This window comes from Ambystoma mexicanum, chromosome 12 (assembly GCF_040938575.1).
Source record: "Ambystoma mexicanum isolate Mex_15411 chromosome 12, UKY_AmexF1_1, whole genome shotgun sequence".
Lineage (NCBI taxonomy): Eukaryota > Metazoa > Chordata > Amphibia > Caudata > Ambystomatidae > Ambystoma > Ambystoma mexicanum.
Genome location: NC_090936.1, coordinates 641,977,385 through 642,002,653, shown reverse-complemented (window position 1 = coordinate 642,002,653; position 25,269 = coordinate 641,977,385). Strand labels below are relative to the sequence as shown.

General features: G+C 44.7%; 1 protein-coding gene across 4 annotated transcripts in view; it reads right to left on the bottom strand.

Annotated features, from left to right (window-relative positions):
- The window catches only part of KMT2E (lysine methyltransferase 2E (inactive)), a 3,564,841-nt gene extending 3,548,006 nt beyond the window's left edge, over positions 1 to 16,835 (bottom strand). For 2 of the 4 annotated variants that reach the window (XM_069629119.1, XM_069629120.1), the window contains exon 1: positions 16,575 to 16,835. The gene's annotated coding sequence lies outside the window, so the exon portion shown is untranslated. The remainder of the gene's footprint in view (positions 1 to 16,574) is intronic. The other 2 variants (XM_069629118.1, XM_069629121.1) reach the window with 1 other exon arrangement.
- Between the last annotated feature and the right edge of the window lie 8,434 nt (positions 16,836 to 25,269).

Genomic DNA, 25,269 nt, shown 5'->3' with positions numbered 1-25,269 from the left:
AGGGCATTATTGTAGCCATTGTGTGGTAAACAGAGTAAAATAATTTACTGAGATGGTACAGGTGCTCACACGGGCTACAAGCGGCGAAGGTAGCTGACCAGAGCACTGAAACGAGTCACAGAATACTCAAAGTAACACAGAGAGAGGAATGGAATCGTAAATCTGCTGCTGTGTGTTGTGAAACGGTCTGTTTATACTTATTGAGGAAAGAGGCGTCCTGCCATTTCCATGGCGACACGTCATTAGCTGAAGCGCAGCGAATGTCGACACGAGACGTGCTTTGGTGTTGGGAAATGGGCGGTACGAGTCTCCTGATGACAGGCTCAGGGGCGGGGGAATTGATTTAGTGCCGCAAAAGCAGGTCAGACAGGGCGATGGGGGAAAAGATAGGATTATCAGAAAATGGCGTCTCCCTGGTGCTTGTTTTCGCGTGCGTTTAATGGACGAAAACTCGGGTAAGGTCCATAGGAAAGTTTTCTAAAATCGAGCCACTTAGGCTTAAAAAAACATGGCCGACCCGTAGGGACAATAACATTTTTTACTAGACCATGCCTTTAAGTGAAACACGTATTGAACAACAGTTAAAGCGCAAAGGAATAAGCAAAACTCATGATTATTGAATACCAAACTGAATCAAAAACTTGTTATCAGAAATAAATCCAGACAGGCAACAGAACCTCTCATCCAAACAATTTATACTATATTAAAAGATTGGAAGGAATACAACTTAATGAAAAACCAAAACCACAGCAGGTGGAGTTCTCAATTGAATGTGACTTAGCAACCCACAAATAAAAGATGTTGCAGCTTAATTTACAGTGGAACTTTAAAAAAATGACAGGGAGTACGGATGTCCACGTATGTGAAAGCTACAAATCAAAAAGGAACTAATATTTGAAACTTGAACCCCAGTCCTGATTCAGACTATTTCCTCTTTAGTCCACGAAGGGTCATTTTGAGACTTTTTGTGGAACTGTTTCATACTTGTTGGAGGGAGCTGAAAGGAAGCTGCGAGCTGGAAGAAGCTCAGAAATGTGTGTTATACACAGTTTTCTTTTTGGTTGCTGACATCCCAACACATTGTACAGATTTAGTTGTGAGGGCAAGTATAGGTTTTGGACACAGACAGATTCTTCAGTTGAACTCTTTAACTCAGACTTTCCTTTGTTTTCTTTAGGTAGGGAAACCCCACCTTAGCATAGGGCAAGTTCGGCCTTTCCGTTTAGGTTAATAAAAGTGTTTATTTTTAACTTTGAATCGGTTGTCTGTGTCCTTTTCCATGGTCCCTTTACAAGCCATATGCACGCTGACCCTGCGTAAATATTTTTATTTTTAAAAAGGACAATATTTTTGGGATGCTGCCAAGAAATGCTCTGGTCCCATCCTGAAGGGCAGAATATCCCACAAGTATGGAGAAAAGGGAGTACAAGTTATTGCTCTTGTCGACCAAAGGTAGTTGATGGCAGGTTGTGGACAAGTCTAACATGGAAACTTATTTGCCCCCTTTATGTTGTTGACTATTTTCCGAAATTAAGGGCATGCAAAATCTGTCACCAATTCTGTACTTGTTTAGGTCTCTAAACTCCACACACATATTCTGATCTTCCCATTGGCCTTCCAGGCTACCAAAATTACAGCCAGCCATTTGGCTGTCCCAATGGGTTCTAGGATTATTTTCGACATGCACACTGCATTTCTGTCACAAGTTATTCCTGTATAACAAATTGGTAGCCCCAGGCTTAATGCGCGACTGGTGTTGCTCCTTTAAAACTTGAACTTGTGGGCTCATTCTTTGGCACGCCCTGCTTTTTTATGAAGACTTCTTGGAATTTCCTCTATGGCTCGAATTGCGACTTGTTTCCGATTATTGGGCTCAAGTCTAATGTTCAGGCTTTGCTGGTCCTTCCATCCGGGGACATGGACCTTTCCCAACAAAGTACATTTTTAAAACAGCAAGTCATCCTTTGTAAGTACTTGGGTGACTCCTTGCAGCTTTATCCTTCATAGTTGAGCCCTACTGGAATCCTTATGCCCAATTCTGCAGCTTGAACTTATTTCAGCCACACATTGAGGAGGCTCTTTCAAATCTCATTCATTATGATTGTGCAAGGTGAGCATGAGATGGCTAGTACCCCAACTCCTATTAGGTCGATTTTTACCCTTTGTGGTCATTAACACTCATGATCTATGTTGCCAATTTATCGGTGCCTTGCACGCAAACTGACCTTTTTTCACCCAGCAACGTTAGACACTGCAATGTCCTGTAATGCCACAGTTGATGCACTGTTGCCCCTGGCAGTGACCTCCTCCCATGTGGCCAAGGGACAGCAGTCGCTATCTGATCCTGACCCTGGGGATTTAGGAGAGAGGATCACAAGGGAGTAGACAGCTGTTGGGGCGAGGTGGGGACGCCATCAGACCACACGCTGTATTCTCCCCTTCTTCCTGAAGACCTTATAATACCCAAGTTCTTGATGGCTTGTCATCCATCAAATGCCACCCAATGTAAAAGCTAGAAACCCCTTCCATTTTGTCACTAGTCAAAATCTCATTCATACCTTAAACATCAACACACCAAACACCTCCTGTTCCTGATGTTTTCCTGTCTAAAACATTTGAACAACATAATTTCAGAAATCCAATAGCATATAGGGACTTCAGCTCCCATAAAGCCTCAATTACTGAGACGAACGAGAGGATGGAGTTGATGCAGATTGACAAGAGCTCAAAGAACAACAAGCACACTAGTCGTTTTCCAAACTCTAATGTGCGCTGGACTTTTAAAACCAGAAGCCGTACTGGGTGAAGGAAGAGTGCAGGAGAGAATGGCAGGTCCAAGCTGGAGGCTCACCACTTTGCTGTTGAACACCAGTGGTAGAGACTGTAGACATTACCCCTGGAGTATCTTTTCTTGTTTCCATTCACATTGGGGAGATTTTTTGTTTTCTTCGCACTCCCACACTATACAGGGCGTTCGGAGCATGCCAAGCTCTCTTCAATTCAGTGTACACAACAACTTTCGTATCTCCTGGTGATTGAAACAAATCTGGGAAAGCACTCAATCTTGATAAAAGGATGGTGAAGTAGACAATAGTACATGAGTTAATTTCCAAGGTCCAAAACCTCCAGATTAGAAATTTCTAAAGGCAAGCCACCCCTAATGGAATCGGATTTTCCCTGGATACACCCCTTCTCAATCTGTTTTTTTTAAATAACTGTCAGAAGAGAGGAATTTTGTTGGACTGTCTTTGATATTGTCATACAAACTCATTATTGATTCTAGCAACAGATGTAATGCTGAAATGGAGGATGGTTCAAGGGTGTCAACATTAGGGAGAATATTGGGAATTTTCCCTTGTTGTAAATTGTTTGGAGTGGCATAAGTGAATTTAGGTAAGAGCACTTGGTTCAACGAGACCCGATTAGGTAATGAGGACTGGACAGTATCTATATCAGAGACTCCCTCCTTTGTATTAGGAATGTGTGAGTCATCACACATCTCTTGGCACATATGCAAGAAAGATTTGCCTAATACAATGCAGCCAGAGCGATTAAAATTTGAGTCAGAAGGCAAAGGGAGAGATGTTAACTTGAGTTGTAGTTTCGGGTGGCAAAAGTCTGTTATTTTAACCTGAAAGGAAGGTCCATAGTAACAGACGCACTTAATGAAGTTATACCATGTTAGCAGACACGCTTGGTAAAACGTGGGAGGTACATTCTGATGCTTTTCTGGCCACCCTGTTGCCTCCCTCCCCTGCCATCCCTCTGGCACTCTTCCCCCTCTCCGACTATCCTCCCTTCTCTTCCTTCCTCCTCTGCCATCCTCGGGCACCTCTAACACTTCCGCAGGGTGTACCTCTGGCCTGTAAACCTCCCTCAAAGTCCTTTAAATGTGGCAACCTGCTCCACATTGCTACTCTCAACTCTCGCTCAGGTGTCAAACATTCCTCTGATATCTTCCATCTCCTGGAAGAGCTTGATTTTGAGGTACTCAGTCTCACCGAGTCTTGGTTCATGGCCAGCTCTGTCACAAGTTTCAACACTCTCCTAACTGATGGCTACAAGATCCACTCTGAACCCAGAACCAACCGTCCCAGTGGGGGTGTAGCCATGAATTTCCCAGAGTGGATCCCTGCTTCTATCATTCCAACGCAGCACTACTCCTCCTTTGAATGCCTGGTCTGCAGGCTCTCCATCTCTCCTTGCCTCTCTCACTGTGGGCACCATCTTTAGGCCACCAGGCCAGGTCACCCTCTTCCTCTCTGAATGGGCTGACCTATCCTTCTCGCTCCTTGCCTCTACCTCCCAACTTCCCCTCCTCTGAGACTTGAACATCCACCTGGATGCTATCAGCCCTTCTTCAGGACTCTTTTGCAACTTCTGAGATTCTCTCTCTCGCTCTCTCTATTCTTCCTTCTGACCCGACTCAATCTGCAGGGCACACCCTGGATGTTCTGATCTCCTCAGACCTCCCCTTCTCTAACTCCTTCACCACTCCTTCTCTCTGAGTGATCACTTTCTCCTTTCTTCCCACCTCTCTCTCTCCCGCAGTTCAAGCTGACTCCAGCACTGCCACCTACCTTCTCAGTCATCCGACCCATGAAGCGTGTGTCAGTTGAGGCTTTTGCCACTACTTTCTCACCTCCTCCTGCACCTTTGACTGACCCATACCCTGAGACAGCCCTCTTTAACCTTCCTCTCTCTATCTCTAACACTGTGGATGTCCTTGTCATGGGGGCCCACTTAAAGCCCAAATCCAAGTGCAATTCTTGGTACGATTCTGACCTCGCCACCCTTAAATGCAAGTGTAGGTTGGCGGAGAGGAAGTGGAGGGCCTCGGGTGCACCCCCTGACAAACTGGCCTGCTCCGAAGGCAGTACAGACTCTGTCTTCTCTAAGAAAAGAACCTACATTCAAGCCTGCATCTCTGTGGCATCTAACAACTCGGCCGAACTTTTCAAAATCTGCAGGGAGCTGGCCAATCCTGCTGCAGTCTCCACCTCTCCTGTTCCATCCCAGGCCCTCTGCACGGCCTTCACCTCTCATTTCACTACTAAAACGGAGGACATCCTGTCCGCCCTCTCTTCCTCTACCTCCTCGTCGTCCTCCTCTACCATCCCTGGCCCATCTCTCCTCCTCCTTTCCCGTTCACCCCCGACAATGTTTCTAGACAAATCTGATCTATGAAAGTCTCATCAAAGCAGGTTCTCCCGTGCTCCTCCAGAACTATCAAGGACTACATCAACACCCTTGCTCCAGCTTTGGCCGATTTCTGAAATCACTCCTTTGCCACTTGAACTTTCCCCACCCCCTTAAGCACTCTCTTGTGCACCCGCTTCTAAAGAAGCCCTCAGTCGACCACACATGCCCTGCAGAGATACACGCCCCACATGCCCCGCAGAGATACTAGCATTTGAAGATATTGTGATCAAGCAAATGCACAATGCAATTAAGAACAGCAATTACCAACAAGATAACCTGAGCAAGTTCGAAAGACTGAGCCTCAAAGATTTGTGTGACAAACGGGAGTTAACAATCAAGCCCGCAGACAAAGGGGGAGGTACTGTAGTGATAGGCATTGTAGTTATGGAAACTAGTAACTATGAAAAAGAATCTCTACGACTGTTGGCTGACGAAGGGTCCTATACAAAACTGATCAGGTTCCTACCACCAGATTATAGGAGGAGATTACTAACCTGATGTGTCACGCTATGAAGGAGGAATGGGCGAGTCAAGATGAGGGCTGTTTTTTGTGTAAGACCCATCCTAAAAGAGGTTAGTTTTATATGCTACACCAGGTGCACAAAAATGCAGAAAACCCCCTCGGGAGACCTATAGTTTCTGCAATAGACTCCATGTTGGCCCTTTTGTGTTTATACAGAATTCTTTCTTAAACCGTTTGTTCTGAAAATGCCAGCCTATGTCAAAGATACAACTGATATGATTAAAATCCTCAAAGACATTAAAATCCAACTAGGTGACATTCTGGCGACTATGGATGGCGGATTGCTATACACATCTATTCCCCAAATGGAATGTTTAGAGGTATTAGCAAACTGTTTGGACCAATGTGAACAGCCCCCAATTCCACGCACCGGCTTCATCCTAGAATGGGCACGGTTGGCAATGACTGAAGATTGTTTTCTCTTTAAACAGCAATTGTTTAAGCAATTAAAGGGAGCGAGTATCGGCGGCACATTTGCCCCAGATGTGGCTAACCTTTACATGGCCATTTTGAAGACATGTTCATACAGGGCCATAATAACATGTTAAAAAGACAAACATATGGGTTTTGTGGGAGCGATACTAAACAGAGAGGATGCCCTATGTGCTGAAAAATTCAATAAATGTGTTTCAGAAAACGCATGCTGAGGACTAGAGAGTGTGACGGGCTTAATTTGCAGGAGGAATGGAGTTAATATATCTGCTATGGTTACACTCCTATCTTTAGTAATGCTGCGAAATATCATGAACCAGTTTTGGCGGTCCTGTTGTTCCCTAATGATACAGACATTCAGATGTATGGACACATCCGCTTGTTTGCCTTGGCGCTGCTCTCTCTTTTTAGGCAACAGCTGTTAGCCCCTTTCTCGCTTTCTTAGGCAACAGCAGTTAGCCCTTCTATACCCATTTCTTTTTCTTTATTATCTTTATTTCTTTTTCCCATTTAATGAAACGTTGTTGGCTCTGTGCAGCACGCTGGGAGTAAGGCGGCTGTCCCGGGGGTGTTTTTTCAAACGTAACACCATTTCCTTAAGACTATTTAGGATTTTTTTCTATCATAAGGTTTCCACTCTGGTTGAGGATCGCCGCATGCTGGGCTGCTTTATTCCGTTTTTTTAATTCAATCTATTTTCGTTTTTTTTTTAAATTTAATTTTCCTTTTTATAATCTACATTAATGATTATACTTCTTATTCTTATTTTTTGACTAACTTGGGTTGTCCTTATCTTTTAGCCTTTATCGTATTCCACCTTTATGCATTAGAGAGCGTGTTTGCTAAATTCATCTTGAAGAAATAGTCCATTTTTTGTTTCTATGAGTGTACCCTGAGCTTGGATTAGACTGAGGTAATGCCTAGTCCTCTTTCTATCTCCTTTAAGATTGAAGGAGCAATTGTGCGATTGGCAGATTAGAATGCAAGTTTGTAACGCTCACCTGGCTCCCACGGAGGCGCTGGTCTGGTCTGGGTTGCTGTGGCCTCTTCAAGCATGATGCGCAGAATTCGGACCACCGATTGAACAGGACCCCCAAATCTTGCTTGTCGGGCCCGTAGGAATATCCTTCTGCAGATGAGAAAGGGGATTAACTGTCTGCTGAATAGTGTGCTTGCTCCCCCCTTCCCCCCCTTTGTTCTTCTCGGATTCCTCCAAAACCCCCGGTTTAAGCTCACCTTATGGTTTGGAAGGATGAACTCTCCATCCTGCTTCTGGTGCAGGGGCGCGCGTTCGTCCAGTTACTTCACTGGTTTTCAGAATGGCGCTGGCACATCCACTTGACTTTTCTGAGCGATACGCTGTAAGTATGAAGATGCAAAAGTTCAAGTGTGAGCCTCCTTTTATGTTGTCTTTTCTGTCCTTTATTTCAGGTGCAGAACAAAGGCGATGCGTTGAGGGGTTAAATTGCTGGTGGTAAAATCAGGTGAGTTAGTGATGAGGGCGACCCCCCCTCTAAATGTCTTTATAATTCCCCAGTAATGTCTTTTGTCCTTTCCCCATAGGGGCCGGGGTGTGGTACCTGCCAAAGATGCAGCGCCGACCCGAGATGTGGAATGGCTCACCAAGAAAAGTCGGTAAGTAATATGGCTGAAAATTCGGCTTTCCTCTTGTGTTCCCTTGCTCACCTTTTGTCTCTTCTTCTCTCCCCTAGGTGCAGAGATGTGGCGACCGGTGCTGAGAGCCGCGATGGAGCCGGGCGGCGTCTCGGGAACAGGTGAGTGAAGCGCGGCGCTGCAGCGAGCAACGCGGTGCTTTTAAATGGAAGTCTTCCTTCAGGAATGCTGGCGTGAAGATTCTGGATGCAGGTAAGAAGGTTGAATAAGTTCTTGGTTTTCACCTTTCTCTTCTCTTATTCCCTTACAGGTGTTCCAGGTTCGAGGCGGGCGTGGCTGGAGTCTATGTGCAGGAGCAGACACGGTGAGCGTTCAGCTGCTGGGATGCAGAACAACGCGAAGCACGTGTGGCTGTCCGGGCGTGGCTTAAATAGCTTTGGAAGAAGTTCCAGGTGAGTATTCTTCCACAGCCCCACCCAAGTAACAAAATAGTTCCTTCAGAAAAATAGTCCCTCCTAAGCCTCATTTGGCTTGGTTCTTCATGCAGCATGGTCTGCATCAGGTGAGTGTGCAGCATGGTCTGCTTCAGGTAAGTGCACCAAACACTTCCCCTTATGAGCCTGGCGCCTATGGCGCCAGGACTGATGCCCAACATGAGCCTGGCGCCAACGGCGCCAGGGCAGAGTCCAAAGAGCCCCTATAAAGGGCTGCTGGGCTTTTACCCGGGGGCGTGATGCTTGCTCCCGGGGGTGCTGGGCCTGGCCTGGTGTTCCGGGTGTAGGCATCATGACAAGTTCCCCTTTAAAAGGAAGCAGGAAGTAAACCTAATGTCCAGTTCGGAACAGCTGACGGCCGCGGTTCTGTATCGCTGCTGTTTTTTCATGTGTTCCTGAGTAGGCGAGGCCCTTGTTTTTGAAGCCAGCATTCAAGGTAAGTTAACCTAGGGCCCCTTCTCACATACGAATTCTGATGCTAAACAAAGGGCTAAGTCTATTGACTATCCTTCTTTCCCACCACCTTCCCCTTTTTTTAGTCAAATACTGGTGGGTGAATTTGACAGCTGGGAAGCAAGTGTGTCCCAGCGCGCTAGAGCACTTTTTGAAGGTAAAATTACCTTTTTTCATGTAAAAATCTACACTAGCAATGTAAGACTTAAAGCACCCTTTCTCAGATTAATTCTGGTGTTAAGCAAATGGAATTAAGGGATATGTAGTTTCACGCATTAGAAATAATAATCCCATTGACTATCCTTCCTTCTCTTCCCTCCTCTTTCTCTTGGTAGTCATTTACTGTTGAGCGAATTCGGTAGCAGGGAAGCAAGTGTGCCCCAGCTCGGTAGAAACTTATTTAAGGTAAAATGACTTTTTTCCTATGCAAAAATCAACACTAGCACTGGAAAGATCAAAAGCACAACGGTACTATAGTGTTCTTGTTAATCAGATATGGTACAACACTGTTTTTTGCTAACTAGAGACACACTATGCTTCAGCTAACATGTATCTATTTTATCCTATTATATTCACAGGAATAACACTTTGCCTTTGAGGTGGAGCTATAAATATTTCGCTCACTCACTGAGCGCTAGTGGAAAGACACAGTGGGAAACCACGGGAATCGGAACTTTTTGCAAAGCTGCAAAAAAACTTCTTCTAAATGGATGTTTTAAAGGTACACATGAGATTGCCTTGATTTACAGATCTCTTTAACCCTGGCCTTCTGCATGGTGCACCCTGTGGGGGCTTATAATTGCTTGAACTGACAGGAATGTACAGTAAGGGGGTTTTCTTGGTTTTTATTTGAAGACAGTTGGGGACTTAGTGGCCCAATTTTAACAATGGTAATTCATTTACCCCTGATTTTTGCATTAGGAGGTGAACTAACCCTGAGCATCTTGGGTCTGAGTTTATAACAAAATTGAAGTTTGCTCCCCATTTATGAAATAACGGTAGCATACTGAGGGAGCTCAGAGATTGTGTTTTTAACAATGTTGTTTGTCTATGTTTTTAAGCAGTATTTAATGTTTTAAATCATGTTGTTGTTTTATATGTTGTAGCACGGATCAAGCCTTTAAATAAGTCTACTTATCCTGAAGAAGACATTGACCAATGGTTCTGTAAAATCTGGCCAATTGATGTCAAGTCGAAACTATACAAAAGGAAATCCAATGATGAGAGGAATACTACTAGAATAATCTTGGATACTTATAGTTGATACATAATGGTGGACTGTCAAAGTAGGAAGATTACTACTGTAAAAGTTATTTAGAATGTCTCTATACAAACTAGATTTGATTGTGAAGATGAATGGTAGAATGGTGTGTTCGTGGTATACACATAGCGCATTTTGTGTAAACATTTCTCCTATTTGCACCAAAAACCTTTTGTTCACAAAAATGTTGATTGGAAATGAATTGTTGTCTTATAATTGTTCAAAAATTATGTATTTTATGAAATTGTAACAGAATAAAATGATATATTTTTAATAAGAACACACTCTCTGGTCCTCAGCATGCGTTTACTGAAACACATTTATTGATTTTTTCAGCACACGGGGCATCCTCTGTTTAATATATATTGAACTCACCCCAGATGCCCGTGTAGGGGTCCCCACCTTTGCTTTTGGATGTTGTGGAAGCGATACATCGATGATGTGTTTTTAATTTGGAGAGACACAGTAACATCACTGATGGAATTCTGTCCATGAGTGGGTCAATAAATGTGACTGCGACATCAACTTCACAATTGAGTGGAGCATGGAGCAAGTCAACTTTCTGGATTTAACAATCCACAAATCGGCGGACGGTCTTAACATAATACTCTATAGAAAGCCAACTGATAAAAATTCTTTGTTACGCTATTCCAGCTTCCATCCGGATGGCCTTAAACTAAATTTACATTATGGACAGTATTTGAGAATCCAGAGGAACTGTACTGAAAAGGGAGAATGTATACTCCATGCCACTCATTTAAAAGAAAGATTGAAAGAGGGCACCCCAGAAAATTGGTCAGAGAAAATTACAAAAGAGCTGCCAACACACACCGTGAGGTGTGTCTCACCCCCAATGTCAAGCCTAAAAATTACAGACTGATCTGTGTGACCACATATAATCAAATTAGCAATCTGATCCAGAAAAGCATCAATAAGAACTGGCATCTGGTCAAACAGCCCAGGATTTTAGCAACAAAAATGCATTTAAGCGGAATATTAACCTTCGACAAAAACTAGTCCATACATACAGAGACACTGACAGAGCCCAAGCAGTGCTTAACCAATGGGGTTTACCCCCGGTCACGGGACACCATAAATGTGTCAATTGCGCAGCATGCCCGTTCACAGAAACCAAGCATCAGTTCCACCACAGTACAGTGAAATGGCAATTTAGACAACACACAAACTGTCTCAATAAGAATCTCATATATATTATCTGCCCTAAATTGATTTATGTAGCCAAAGCCATCAGACAGGTCCGCCAGAGAATATCCGAGCACAGATCTTGTATTAGAAATAAAGTGCCGGATAAACCTCTGGTGGAACACTGTATAAAGACTGGACATACAGATAAAGATTTTAAATGGTTTGTTTTACAAACCATAAAAGCACAAACACGAGGAGGAGACATAGCCACCCTCCTGCACAGGATGGAACAAAAACTGATATATTCCCTAGACACAGTGCGCCATGGATTGAATGTGTCTGTAGAGTGGAATAAGTTGATATATGAGCATTGAACATATGTATGACGTATACATTCTGATGTTAACTCTGAGATGGAAGAATCTATGAGGCACTTTGGTGTTCTTTAAATATGTGACAAAACCTGGCCGGTTGATAATAGGGGTCATAGTTGAATGCATTTGTCCAGATAACAGGGCTACAAAGTGGACTACATTATCCATCATGCACTACTGAGAGGTTGACTGGGTAGTTTCCCGTGTATGTGATACAACTATACACCATGCACTCAATCCGTCAGAGGATTTATGTTGCATCCAGGAGGCCTTGAATTGCACAACAGGATATGGTTCAGTCCTCTGGTTATATTGGATGCCATTTCCCCATGTGGCACGAGTTTGCTAGGTGATGGCTGATCAGTAAGTAGAAAGTTGCATATGCAAAAGCTTGATAGCGATGCCTGCATTTTCACACTCCCGCGCACTTCAGGGTGCGAGGCACATTTGTGAGGGACACATTAAAAATCCCGAGGTTGTTTAAAAGTCATGGCTAAGTGAGTCCTCTTTCCATATCCATGATAGGTTTTTCTTTGAGTATAGCTAGGGCTGATCACAGGACCCCCATAGGGGAACTGCAGGTAACTGTAAATAATGCGATATTTCGGTTTTTTTTAGCACACATAGGCACGCTGCATTGTCATAAGCAACAGGCTAGTCAAATGATATTTCGACCTGAAGCGGTCCGGAAGATATGTCCAATTTGTATGTGCATGACCCAATGTACACATACACAGGGAAACGGGATGGTGTACGTCCTGGAAAAGCAAATGAAATATTGGAAAAAATGGCCCATCCTTGAGCGGGCCGTTAGAGGTGTGCAGCTGGGATGTTCACAACAAATCTCTCAATGCAGACAGGAACACGCGATAGTGCACGGTTTAAGAGGGAAAATAAAAAATGAAATGACTTGAAAGACGAAAAATGAGGAAAGAAGTGCCCCACACGAGTATAGTTCAGTGTGGGCTTCAGATGCGAGATAAATAAGCGTCAGCTATGCAGTCCATTAGAGTGAACGGTGAGGCAATGGCTAATCTGACCATATTGTGTTTGATCTCCCGCTTCTCCTTTAGTTGAAAACACGCGTAATCTGCGGGAATGGTCAGAACACAGAAGACATCACTAATTATTGACTCTGGATAAAGGCGCCACGGACAGAAATACGGTGGGCGACTGGGGCACCTGCAAGTTCTGCCTAAAGATTGGAAGTAAGTGTAGAAGTTGCATCTAAATTTTGACAGGATGCTAAATAGGATGCAATGCTATGAATTGCTTGTAAGCACAAATAGAAGAGGCAGTTTTTTCTCACCCTCTGCCTTTGTTGAACAGGTGAACGGGTTTAACCACTACAGAGCTGAGGATGTATTCCATGATTTACACTGCCCCATGACCCATTATTGGAGATGAGTTTGGATCTGTATGATTAAGAAAGAATTATACGCACAATTGATATGTGTTGATGATGTATAAATAATGAGGTTGGTTGAAGCCATCTGGTAATGAGGATGTACTGTTTGTATTTTATGAGGACATCTCCCACTCCATATTTCTGAGGGTGAGGCGTCATTGGAGCCCCACCATCATCCTGAAGAAGGTTGGACAAAGAGAGGGCAACAACAGAAGCCCACATAACCAACTGAAACACATGTAGACTAGTTGACAAGCCGACTGGGCTGTTTAACAAGGAAACACATTTGTAATAGAGTAGGGTGTACTATGGTCTATTTTTGTTTGTTGACTTAATTCTTACCTGGAGGACCAGTAGTGTAACAGGTACCCTTGTATTTTGATACAGTGAATATTTTGGACAGAGGTCAGGAATGGAACAAGGCACTCTGGGAAACACATGTGAGAGGCAGCTGATAAAGCGTTGAGTTCTCAGATCACAATCTCAATGGCAAGGCAGAGTAAGAAAACGCTGTTACAGTTCAAAGGGTATATCCTAGCGCTATTCACATGCATTGTTCAAGTTAATTAGTAAAACTATTGAGATATTATTACATTTAGGTAGTTAAGGTTTGTAAAACCTCATTTCTATAGTGCTAGAGTTTGATGTAAACTTTTTTTTTCTCTGTATGGTATCACGATAAGCAATATATGATTATTGTAGTTTGTGTTGCAGGGATGGGTGGGGGAGTGATGAGGCGATTGCTTGGCATCAGTATTTTGCCTGGCCATTGGCTGGTGCAAGGCCAAAAACAGGAGGCACAAGGCTCGCAGGGAGGCTAGTGGTTTGGTTGCTGGGCCGTTAGAAGGAGCACCAGGAGGGAGGTGGAGGCTTGCAGGAAGGTTTCTGTCCTGTCTCGCTGCCACCCAGATAGACCTCGTGTCATTACTGAAACACCCCAGGCCAGCTGATCTGGGAAGGTATAAACCTAAAGGCTACTTGTAATAAAATGTTGATGCAGGAGATGGCTGCCCCGCCAACTGTATGGAGAACCATACAGCAGTAAAATATGGCCCTAGGCACAGCTGGTTAACATCTATATGGAACCCTAGGAATGAAAATCACTTCACAATACACAGCATTGTCTATAAATTACAGATTTGAGTCAATATATAAATGAATTGGGCACATTAGAAAAACACACGCCAGAGAATCTTGCACAACGCCACAATAGACATATTTAATTTACAAAATAAATGGATACCAGCTGTGCTAACCTTTATAGTCTTGCCCCTCGTCTTCATCAGAACACGTCAGAAAAGGCCCGTCCCATAATTGTGAGTACACATGAGGACAGTCTGGATAATCACTGAGATCCCGCAAATGAAACACCAGAGGACTTAACTAGAGAAGGGCCGTGGTCTGCTGCAGCCTAGCTTAGTACCTACCCTATGCTACCGTAACTGATGTGGAGGTGCAAACTCCTTATTACCACTTCCCACAATGGAGCTGGGCACAGTCGGGTAACGTTTCTCAGTTCTGCAAGGCAGCAGGTGGTTGGTCGCCACCTGGATAGTCACTCCTTTAGTTGGCATAGTCAGGAGTCTCCACTCTCCATTCTGCATCACACACTCGAGCTGGGAAGGTTTGCCTGACAGAACATTGTAGGCCCAAGAAGTGCCTGGGAGGCGCACCCATCATGACAGCCACGTTACCTCCGCTCAATCAACATAGCTGCATTTAGCGATTGGTGGAAGCTGCTTCGGTTGTCCTTGTTCTCCGAGTGTTGCAGAGCAGGAGCGCGGTGCGGGTCTCCGGTAGGGTCGCTCCTTTTCTTATGTCTCTGTTATCCCTTTTTTTAATGCATTCAATAAGATAAACAGCTAGACGTGCCACACCTCCTCTTTCCACTGAAGTGCCCCGCATTACAACTGACTAGAGCAGCAAGGGGCTGCCAGGGACTTGTAAACGCGTGCATGTCTCCTACGAACTCCCCCAGAAGTTTGCAAGGCAGCAGCCTGGTGAGCAGTTGCTCTCGACTCCCGTTGTGACTATTTTGCAACAGAGTTAATTCAATGACTATTACTTCTCTACAAAAGAGCTGTGGTGAAAAGGTCGGTTCTTCCGCAACTGTTCAACAGGGTTTTAGTACTCGGCCCCTCCTGCCCATGGGAGAAATATTAGGATATTGGCACCAAATGAAATTACAAAACAGCTTTTATTAGAAATGTACCCCGAACCATGCATGGAAAGGTTTTGTGGCAAAAAGTTGCCCCCACGAGACCGTCAAGAAGGAAACTTTGTCCCGTGCGAACACCGATTTGGGAGATGCTCCTGCAGACAACAAGTGATTATCGGACCATTTAGCGTATGGAAACTGATACGGTGGTGATTTGGCACAGTAGAAAAGCAGAGTAAATATACTGAATACATATAGTTAGACTGACTGTATACAGGGTCGGACTGGGGCATACAATAGTCTCTGGCGCCAATGAAAAAGTGGCTCACAGTTGCAAATGACAATGCATTCCTTTTGTGACCGACTGTTTGAGTAGTGGGGGGTGGGAGGGTTGATAAAATGATGAAAATTGTGCATTTAAAAAATATTTATTCAATAGCACTGGTCAAGACTAGTCGCATGGTCAAACTGGCCCATTTTGTGTTTTTGGGTCGGGCCAGTCCGAGCCTGCCGGTAGAACATTCTGCCAAGCAGCGCAGGGGCACAACTCTGCTGTGTGTAGTCTCCTTTTTCTGCGCATAACTTTGCTTGTACTAGCAGATTACACGTCTCGTGCCACTGTCCTAGCGAAGCGTGGTTATTTTCCAAAAGAGTTAAACTTCAACGAATACTCTACAAAACAGCAGCGATCAGCCTTCTGCCACTGTTCAATCGGACTTCAGTAATCAAGACCCTCCGCCATGGAAGAAACTTTAGGACCCCGCCCCCAAAGGAAATTATCAAATGTTATTGTATGGAAAGGTTTCGTGGTAAAAAATAGTCGACTGTTCCCACGCAACCACCAATAGGGAGGCATTGCAGTGGACCGCCAGGGAAGGACTATGAGACAGATGGGGGCGGGTCTGTAGAGGGGGCGTGGACCGCAATGTAAACACGGAGGGGGGGAGGTACCGAACACTGACACCAGTTCAAATGTATCAGCTAACGTAACTTGCCAAGGGGGTATACGAGTGCAGTAAAGGCAGCTGGATACACGATGGGGGTCTAAGCTCGTAAGGGGGTGGCATGGAGACTGGCAACAGTACAGAGGGCGGTCAGAAGTCGGATGTTTAGGTCTAGGAGGCGGCATCGTGTCCAATGGTAGGGGCAAGCAACAACTGGAGGCGATACGGTATTAAGGGATACATTATGGCAAAGAGGGGTGTGTGCCAGGGCAGGTAATGATGCCGTTGCGGGTACATCACAAGTAAAGTGTGGCCTCAAGAGTTAGAAGGGGCGGTTGGTTACAAAAAGAGGACCGTGTGTGTACAACACGACACGCCCACTTATTTACTGTCACAACACATACCAATGTGGGGAGGGCTGACGTTCAGGTAACTGTCCATCTCACAAACCCTAAGGGATAACACGCAGGTAGCGAACAAAGCGGTTGTCTAAGCTGCGTAAAATAAATGCACGGTGGGTACACCCACACCCCCCTGTCTCTCCAGCGCTCGAAATGCCACCTACCTGTGGGGCTTAAACGCCAGGCAGCAAGAATCCCACAGTGAACACCAAAACAATGCAGCAGCTCCACTGCGGTTACACTGTGCTGGCAAAAACACAGCCAGGGGTGCTACTCCTGCTGTCTGGTATAGCTGCAGGGGCTATTCCTGTGGCAGCGCTACCAACCTAGTAGTGTGTACAAACGCATCGCTCCCGGGAAGCCACACATTATAAAGCTACTCCGATGTCACTGCCTCCCTGGTAAAATGGCGTCCAGCGACAGGGTCTCCCCGCCCACCCGACAGGGGCGGGGCACTAGGTTCCCCAGGCTTTGCAGATGAGATGCCATTATTGTCAGTATCAATACCAGAGCGTATTGTGTATGAGAACGTACTGCACTACCCCTAGTCCAGGACGGACGGGGAGATTTTACAAGGGACGTGATGGACATACTGTACTCGTGCAGCGGAACTAGGGCGTATGTTGTTGCCTCTCTGATGGAAGCGAACGGGGTGATCCCGGCATCCACAACTCCTTCGGACTTTTGGATTGATGCTTTGACATTTGGGTGAGCTTGAAGGCCGACTTCTGGGAGGAGTTTGTTATGCTGGCTTTGCTCCGCCCACGTTAAATACGATAATACAGCTGCGTTTTGTTTGCCTATGGAAATACAAGGAGATGCGGTTGGACCTTATTATACTCCCACCAGGGGCTGCTGGCAGCTCACTGCGCAGGCTCAGCTTTCTATATAAAAGCCAACAAACGACGAGCGTGTAGTGTCGACGGACACAGGTGCACGGATGAGAGTGCTAGGTGGTACGAGCGATTGAATGCCCGCCAGTTATTAGACAAGAGCAGTTCCCATCTCGGGAAGGAGAGGCGATCGGGTACCAATGCTGTTTACAGCGAACAGTTCCTGTTCTTGGATTTGTGTATGTAGGCTCCGCGTGGGTCAACAGCGCTTATGGCGTTACTGGAGTGGAATCGGTCGGGATTAACTTAAATAACTATTGTGCGTTTTTACTTTTAGTGAATGTCCCAAACTGTAAGGGCATGTGGGGGCTTGCGGGAACCAATCGGGTATTTCACTGTTATTCGCCCCCTCTGATTGGCTACCCTTTACTTTATGGCGCTGTACATAGTAGATACCACTGAGGTAGAGTCGTGGGCAGAAACGCTGGGCAACTACCGTTAACCTGGACACAAGCTGATCAGCTTGTATTTCGCTCGTTTCTCCCCACTGCGTTCGCGCATCTGTTAACGGTGGCAATGGATTGGCAATCTAAATGCGTCAGAAAAAGATGGCGCCTTGCTCGCGCCCAGCAGGATCGAGCTAGAAATTTTCGTCACGTGTTGCTGAAACGTAGGGAGGGAGACGTGATGTTTGTTATACAAAGCACCCTGCTTAAACTGTGATTTCGAGGTGAAGCGTCACGAATGCATGTTGAGATGTAGTACCACATGACCGACCAGGCTTGGCTCTAAATGTCAATGTTGTCCTGCTGTTAGTAGGCAGCGCGACTATTGAGCCGTGGGCAGTAGATGGGGCACCCACACCGCCCCCGTATGACTGCAAGGACCATATGTCAGGTTTTCTTAAGAGGAAGCATCGAACGATGTTTTGTAGGCGCTATGGGCAACTGATTTTTTTTTTAGCACGGCTTTTTGGTTCTATTAGCATATAGGCGCTTGTGTTCAATTTGCAAACTACTAGCCAGGGATTATGGCACTCGCTTTAATTATTGACGTGAGCACATCACAGCATTTCTTACTAGCAAATAGCTGGTGGGAGTGCACATTTTGAGAACTGACTGCACGCAAGACACTAAAGTTCGATGGACGACTTTCCTGTGATTGTCATACGGAAGGAACACGTTGGTGTTCACTGTTCTTGTTTGTGTGTGCTAGCAGTGCTATTTAATGTTCTTGTGGAGTTTGTAAAAATGTATTTAGTATTCGTGTGAACATGCAGTTTGACGCAATTGGATATGAAGTCTCAAACACACAACAAATAATCCAAACTATGAAGAAACGATGTGTTATAAAAAAAATATAAATAGTTTCATGGCATAGATACATCAAGCACAGACACTTTTTTTTTTTTATCACAAAAGGCCAGAGTAGCTAAAATAAGATAAACGTGATTGCCCATTATTCAAGATCTTAGCATTTTTGAATTGTACAGGGGAGTGAGTATCCGGCATGCCGGTAGTGGGGGCAAACTAACGAAAAGTCCTTTGCACGTTTTTTTTTGATCCAGAGCTCCCAATTTGTGGTCAAAGAACCTGGGCAGCAAGGTTCTACTGGACAATATCCCTACAGTCTAGTAGTAGCAGCTGGTGAATTAGTAAAATAGAAGGGTGTAAATATTTTCTCTGACTTGATCGGAGTAGTTTTATTAATCCAGTAATGTTTTGGCCAGTCCTTCCATCATCCCTTTCTTTTTATTTATAATTTTTTTTGTTAATTGTGCATTTCAGAGAAGCATTGGACACAATGTAGAATGTACACTCTTCTATGCAGTAATAATCCGGATGGCAGGTTACAAACACACTAACATTTTGTAACTTGTTAATGATGGCTGTTCTTCCCCCTGCCCCCTCCAAAAAAATCGGGAGACCTGTATGCCGCCAGCATTGCCCCACTTTCAAGCAATTTCTGCCCAAACCAGATCATGAGGTCTGTTTCCCTTTCATGCTTTTTGTCTCCAAAGAAATGAGGGTGGTCGCTACAATACATGCCAGAATTGTCCCAGTAAAACACATTTTCACGCTGCTAGTACCAGAAAAAAAGACATGTCTTCATACATGTGCTTGTCATTGGGGATGAATGTGAATTTTAGATCATTTCTAATTATGATGCTCTGTAGGTTAATGACATTAAGACGCGTTTATGGTCTGGGCGGATTGCATTATGTAATTTGAATCAATTGTGTATCTTTTCTTTAAATGATGTGATCTGCTTCAAGGTGTGAAAAGTTTGAGTAAACTAAAATGCAGTAAAACAAAATTAGGTATACCTGTGCTGCCAACTTTTATGCTGCTAGTACCCAAATCAAATCCTGCATTCTATTTTACTATATGCATATGCTGACCCTAGTTCTGCATCATGTCGCTTTTGTGCATACAAACTGCACCTTTTCCCCAGACCCCCCCCCCCCACACTTAATGAACACATTGCACAAGTGAGCGCACACAAACATTTTGTCAACCTGCCATTTTTTTGTTGACAGCCTTAAAACCAGCAAAGGTTATTTCAGAAATTATATTGGAAAAACGTAGCTCTCCTTATACTGTCCAATAAAGTAAAATCACGACTTGAACACCTCGAGGATCATCTTTTGCGATAAACTCTTCGGTTTGTATCATCATTTGAATTTGCGCATCAAACCTGTATCTGTTACACTTCAGGAGAGCTGACATTTTTAATGAAAGAGCTGCTCCTGAATTGTTTGCCAAGTCTTCTGCCAGGGACACAACTACACTGAAACTTTGGGGTGGAGCTAGAGTAAAGCTTTAAATGGTGGCTTTGTCAATATTTATGTGCATTTTACCACTATCCCATGTAAGATTGAATGATACTACAGTGGGTTGTCTTTGAGGTGTCAACGGGTAGTCGGAAGGGATTTGTAAACAAAATACCGGTGTAATAAAATCGGTTTATAAGCACTATGCATGTCCTTCACTGAAGTCCTGTAAAAAGCATTGGCAAATCTAACCATGTTGGCTTGTCTAAGTATTGGGTATCCCTACATATTATCCCCACCAAAAATATCGCCGTGCATATGGTAGTTTGTCTCGCCATAGGCAATATTTTTGGGGGGATAATTTGTGGGAGCGGGTGTCCCCCGCACAATTAAAAAGAATGCAGGGGTGGCCCCCGCAGGGTCCATGGCGCAATATCGCTACAAAAATATCGCCATATTTTTGCGGGGATATTAACGCATAGAACCAAGTATTGGGCATTTGCCAGGCACTGCGATTAGATGGCCAGGTACTTGTATCATTTTGCAGCTGCTACCGTCAATGGCCAGTTGTGCCTGGTAAGTGCCATTGCCATGTCTACACAAAATCCCAAATTGTTGGCGTGGCGGAGCAGAGTGGTCTGCAGTGTAATTGAGGCCGTTGCAGTATTTCTTTAGTGGTAGTTACCTGGAGGCGGACGCAGAGCAGAAGCTTTGCACCCCTCATAGAAAACAAGGACCGAGCTGAGTGGCCTGCAGTCGTCCACAGGGAGCACCCCACCCCTTCCGTGAGTGTTGGTTTCCGTCCTGGTGTGTGTGTTCTGGTGTGCCCCTTGATCTGGGGAAAGCAGAAATCTTGTGGGTAAGAAATGCTCGAGTAAATGGGCAGGAGCCCAGGAGTACACAGCCAGGTGAGCTTTCGCTTAATTTTTCCTTTTGCATAACGCTAACATGGCCGTGATCGATTTGTCTTTTGACTCTGGAGTAGTTATGGTGTGATGAACATATTGGGAAGCAATTCATTTGTGGAGTGAGAACACTATTAACCACTGTATTGCTCTGGCAGTGAACCTGACCGTGAATACAAACCCTATTTAATTTTCACTACGCAGTGTGTTGAGGAGAATTCTCATTCTATGGCTAATTTCTCTCACCTAGTGAGTCCCCCAGCAGCTTTGCTGGATTTCTGGATTTTATTTTTTCCAATTAGTAAGAGTGTTAGCCTTTTTCCTCCTCTTACATGTATTTTGCCATGTGTATTTTTACTGTTTGTGTAATAGTGGGCTCTGGAGGACACCACTCCAAGAACCCCACTTTTCATGTGTGTTACACAGCACCTTCCGATCAGTAACACAGGGTTGTCTTTGAGACTTCCCCCTCCCACCCCCCTGACTCAATTTTCCGGGGCTGACTACTGTCCCCCAGAAAACCGGTAAAATTGCCATTTACTTTACATAGTCATTTAAAACTACAGACCCAGTACACCCCATCTTACATGGAGTACTGGAAAGGGTTAACTCCTATCCCTTTTTGTCTGTGCCTCTCTGAGCTCTGTTTTGCTCTTTTAACATTTAGACTTGGCTGGTGGCAGTGGTATCTACCCTAACTTTTCTACCGCGATTGTATCATATAAATGTGGTACTGTTCCAGGCTATCATAGTAGCCTTGAAGATAAACCCGCTTGACCAAATACTCTTTGTTTTGGTTCCAGTCGGGTTTATTTTTTGTTATGTTAAAGTCCTTCTTGTGTTTTTTCTTTGCCTGGCAAACCAGGTTTGCCTTCTTAGTTAACCGTCTTTTGGCGTGCTTCTCTCAAGAAGCCCTCCTCTTGGTGCCTGGGTGTCTAGGTGGGCTGAATGTGAGGGAGGGGTGTAGTCACCCCCTGCACAGGGTATCCTTGGAAACCCAAGTCGCAGTTTGTCGTGACTGGCCGAGGTGGTTGTCCGGGCCGGACAACCCCCCTGCTGTGTGATTGACAGCCAGGCTGTGTGAATGGGGCATTTTTGCATAAAAGGCAGGACTCTTGGGCTGGAAGTCAGTCACCACTGGAACTGCAAGGAACCGAAGAGAAGCGGATAAGATGGCTGCTGCAACTAGCGAGTCCCGGTGGAGCCCTAGCCCTGCTGCAGTCCTGAGCTATCTACCCTTCGACAAGATCCATTCCGGATTCTTCTTCCCTTGAGCCTGGTGGGATCAACCAGCTCACCTTCCACAGGCAGAGGATCCTCTTCTTGGTTGAAATCGCTGCACACAGCTGTAGTGGTCCGGATACTGTTTTAAATGAGCACACCTTTTATTCACTGTAGCTTTTGCTGCTGGCCTCATCCCTGGGTATTGCAGATTGCTCCAGATGTCCTCCCACTTGTCCCCACGACTGACGGCACAGGAACCGTAAGTCTGCAGGAACAACTGTCGCGGCACCAGCTCTTCACTTGAATAAGCTACTGTTTCCGACCTCCAGGAACTAGGGTGAATCCCTTTTCTCTTCACCAAAGGCTTGTCATCATCTTCCTTCCCTCTTACAACTTTTGCTTCCTCTTGTGACAATATCCAAGTACTCCTGGCAATCCCGAATTGTGAACTGTACTAACCGTGTGATCCTCGACAACAGAAACCCAGTTCCACTTGACACTGGCGCAGGCCTATTCACTTTTATTCACTTGTAGGAAAGTGTCCTCTTGATTCCATCTGCCTTGACAAAAGTATTGCCTATGATTTTTATCCCCAACTCTCTTGTGTTGATTCATGTGTGTTAACTCCGGTGACATTTCTTTCCGTGGGTACGTGTATCTTTAGTAAGACCGAACTGTCATTACTGTCAAAAAGTGATTGCATCTGTCCCACCGGTAACATCTTTGTTTCACAACTCCGGTCTGTCAGTACCAAAGGTACTTACCTTGAATTGTGCTGCACAAAGTGAATTGGTTGTGTGTAGTGTGGTTTTAATTTAATAGAAGTGAAGTGTTTTGCAAACAGATGGTCTAGAAATAAATGTACTTTTACTTTTCAACCAAAAACCTTGAGTCAGCGTTTGCTTGAGTCACAGTAATTGTGGTCCTTAGTAATCCTCTACTGCTCATTTGCTCTTGAGATGAGTCTGGCTGCTCCGCTACTGCTACCACTTGTACAGTGTAGTACAGGCTTGTACCTGAGGTGAACTTGTATTACCACTTGCAGTCTTAATTGTGTGTAGTGGTCCCTAAGGGCACTGCACAGGATTCTGCCTAACACAGTACCATTGGTGCCTGATCCTAGCAATAACGAGCTCTTGAGGGTGAGTGTTCTGAAATATAACAAGCTAAATATTAAGCTCCAGCTTTTGTATTAACAGTTAACAATGTACAATTTGCAGAGTACATCTCTCCTTGATGATCCTAAAGCGATTGAGAGGACTACATTGATTGAGGGGGTAAGGTGGGTGCGGCTAATATGGAACCTCTGATTATGAAGAGTGAAATGCCGGCTTCCGTACCCTCTGTGGGTTTTTGACATCATAAAGAGAGGGACGAACTGGCTCATCTGCAGAATGTAGACTCCAGTACCCTTTGGAGTACTGGGCTTGTGAGGCATCTTTGCCCTGTAATGAATGACTATACCCAGCATCTATGAAGCATCATTTCTTCTCAAAAGGCCTAAGTATGAGCTTGGGTGACTTGAGGCTTAGACGCCCCCTGCCTGACACAAGTAGTTGAAGGAAATGAGGAGGAATATCTGATGGAGTCACTGCATCGATCATATCAGTCATGCATTGATTTGATAGGCAACTTGAATTTAAGCTTGATTCCAGTGACCCCCGACTGTCAGGGGTAACATAATTACTGCTGAGTACTCGATAAGGTTGACCAATTATTTCTGAGGCAACAAAACAACAAAAATCAGAAATACTAGGAGCTGAAGATCGAAATCACGGAGGTTACATTGTTCACTCTGAGCTTTGTCCTGAGTTCATTGGTAAATGTTTTTGAGCTGCTAAAAAGTGAAGTGCTGTTTCATTCCCGTATTTTACTTGAAATTAATAAGGAGCTTGAATGCTGTGAATTTTGGGCCTAAAGATGGCTTAATTTTAATATCTTGGGTGCCCTGTATCAAATTAAAACTGAATTGCATCGACTTTTACAAGATATGAAGTCGGCCTAGGGCCGACAACCCATTTAGGCACCCCTCATTGCCTCTGTTTGCCTCTCGTAATTTTTCTAGGGTGGATGGCATAGAGCAAGAAGTAAAGAATATTCAAGTGCCAGCACAAACGAAAATAAATAGGATGATACCCTATCTCAATCCGTTCTAGAGGAGTTTGAGATTGGCCCATGTCCCATGTGAGATGGGTAGAAAAGGAGGAGAGGTGTTGGAATCGGCACCTGCTTTACAAAGGGATATAGTAATCCCCAAAAAAGGAAAAGAAGGGCTGAGGGCGCTGAGTTGAACGGCCCTCGCACGAACAAAAAATATGAAGCTATGCGTTCAATGGAATGCTACAAAATAAAAATTCCCACGCGCCCTTTCTACCCATGTTGGAAGGAGTGCAATAGTGATGTCCCAGATAACTGTGAAACAGGGATGGGGGCGGGGGTGGGAGGTTTCTATAATTAACATGCCCAAAATGGCACCCATCTTTTTGACGAAGAATAAGAAATCTGATATTGGTCCATCGTGCAGTAAGGCAAGCATTGATCCAATTTGACATTGCTTGTCACATGAGGTGATTAGCACAGAGTATTCTCATCCACCCATTATGGTTCCTAAGAGTAGTAGTGGGGACAATGGCAATGAGACGGCCAGCTTCAAACAGGACCTTTAAATCAAAAGAATTGCAGCCATTCTGGATCCTTATCGTGGCATCGCTGGCACAGATTCTATGCCCCCCAAAACTTCTCACAACGTAAATGTACCCAGATGGGAGCTCTCATACGTTCCAGTTTGTGGTAGCGGTTGTGGATGTCACAGACGCAGAATGTTAAATGATGTAGAATTGAGAGGGTAGAGACCAGGACAAGGGGATCCCTGTAAGAGAACCCAAAAGCAGAGCAACCAATTACTTATGGAGTACATGTCTATGATGAAGAAAATCTGAGCACTATCCTGGCCTTATTGTACGATATTCCAGCTCTGAAAATTATTACATCAGGAGACCTTGGCAGAGTGGAATTTATTTCACATTATTGCCTGACCATGACTGTGATTGACATCCCCTCGACCATGGTGCATAACCACTTGTTATATATTGATGAGTTAAGATTGAGGGGGATTGATGTGTCA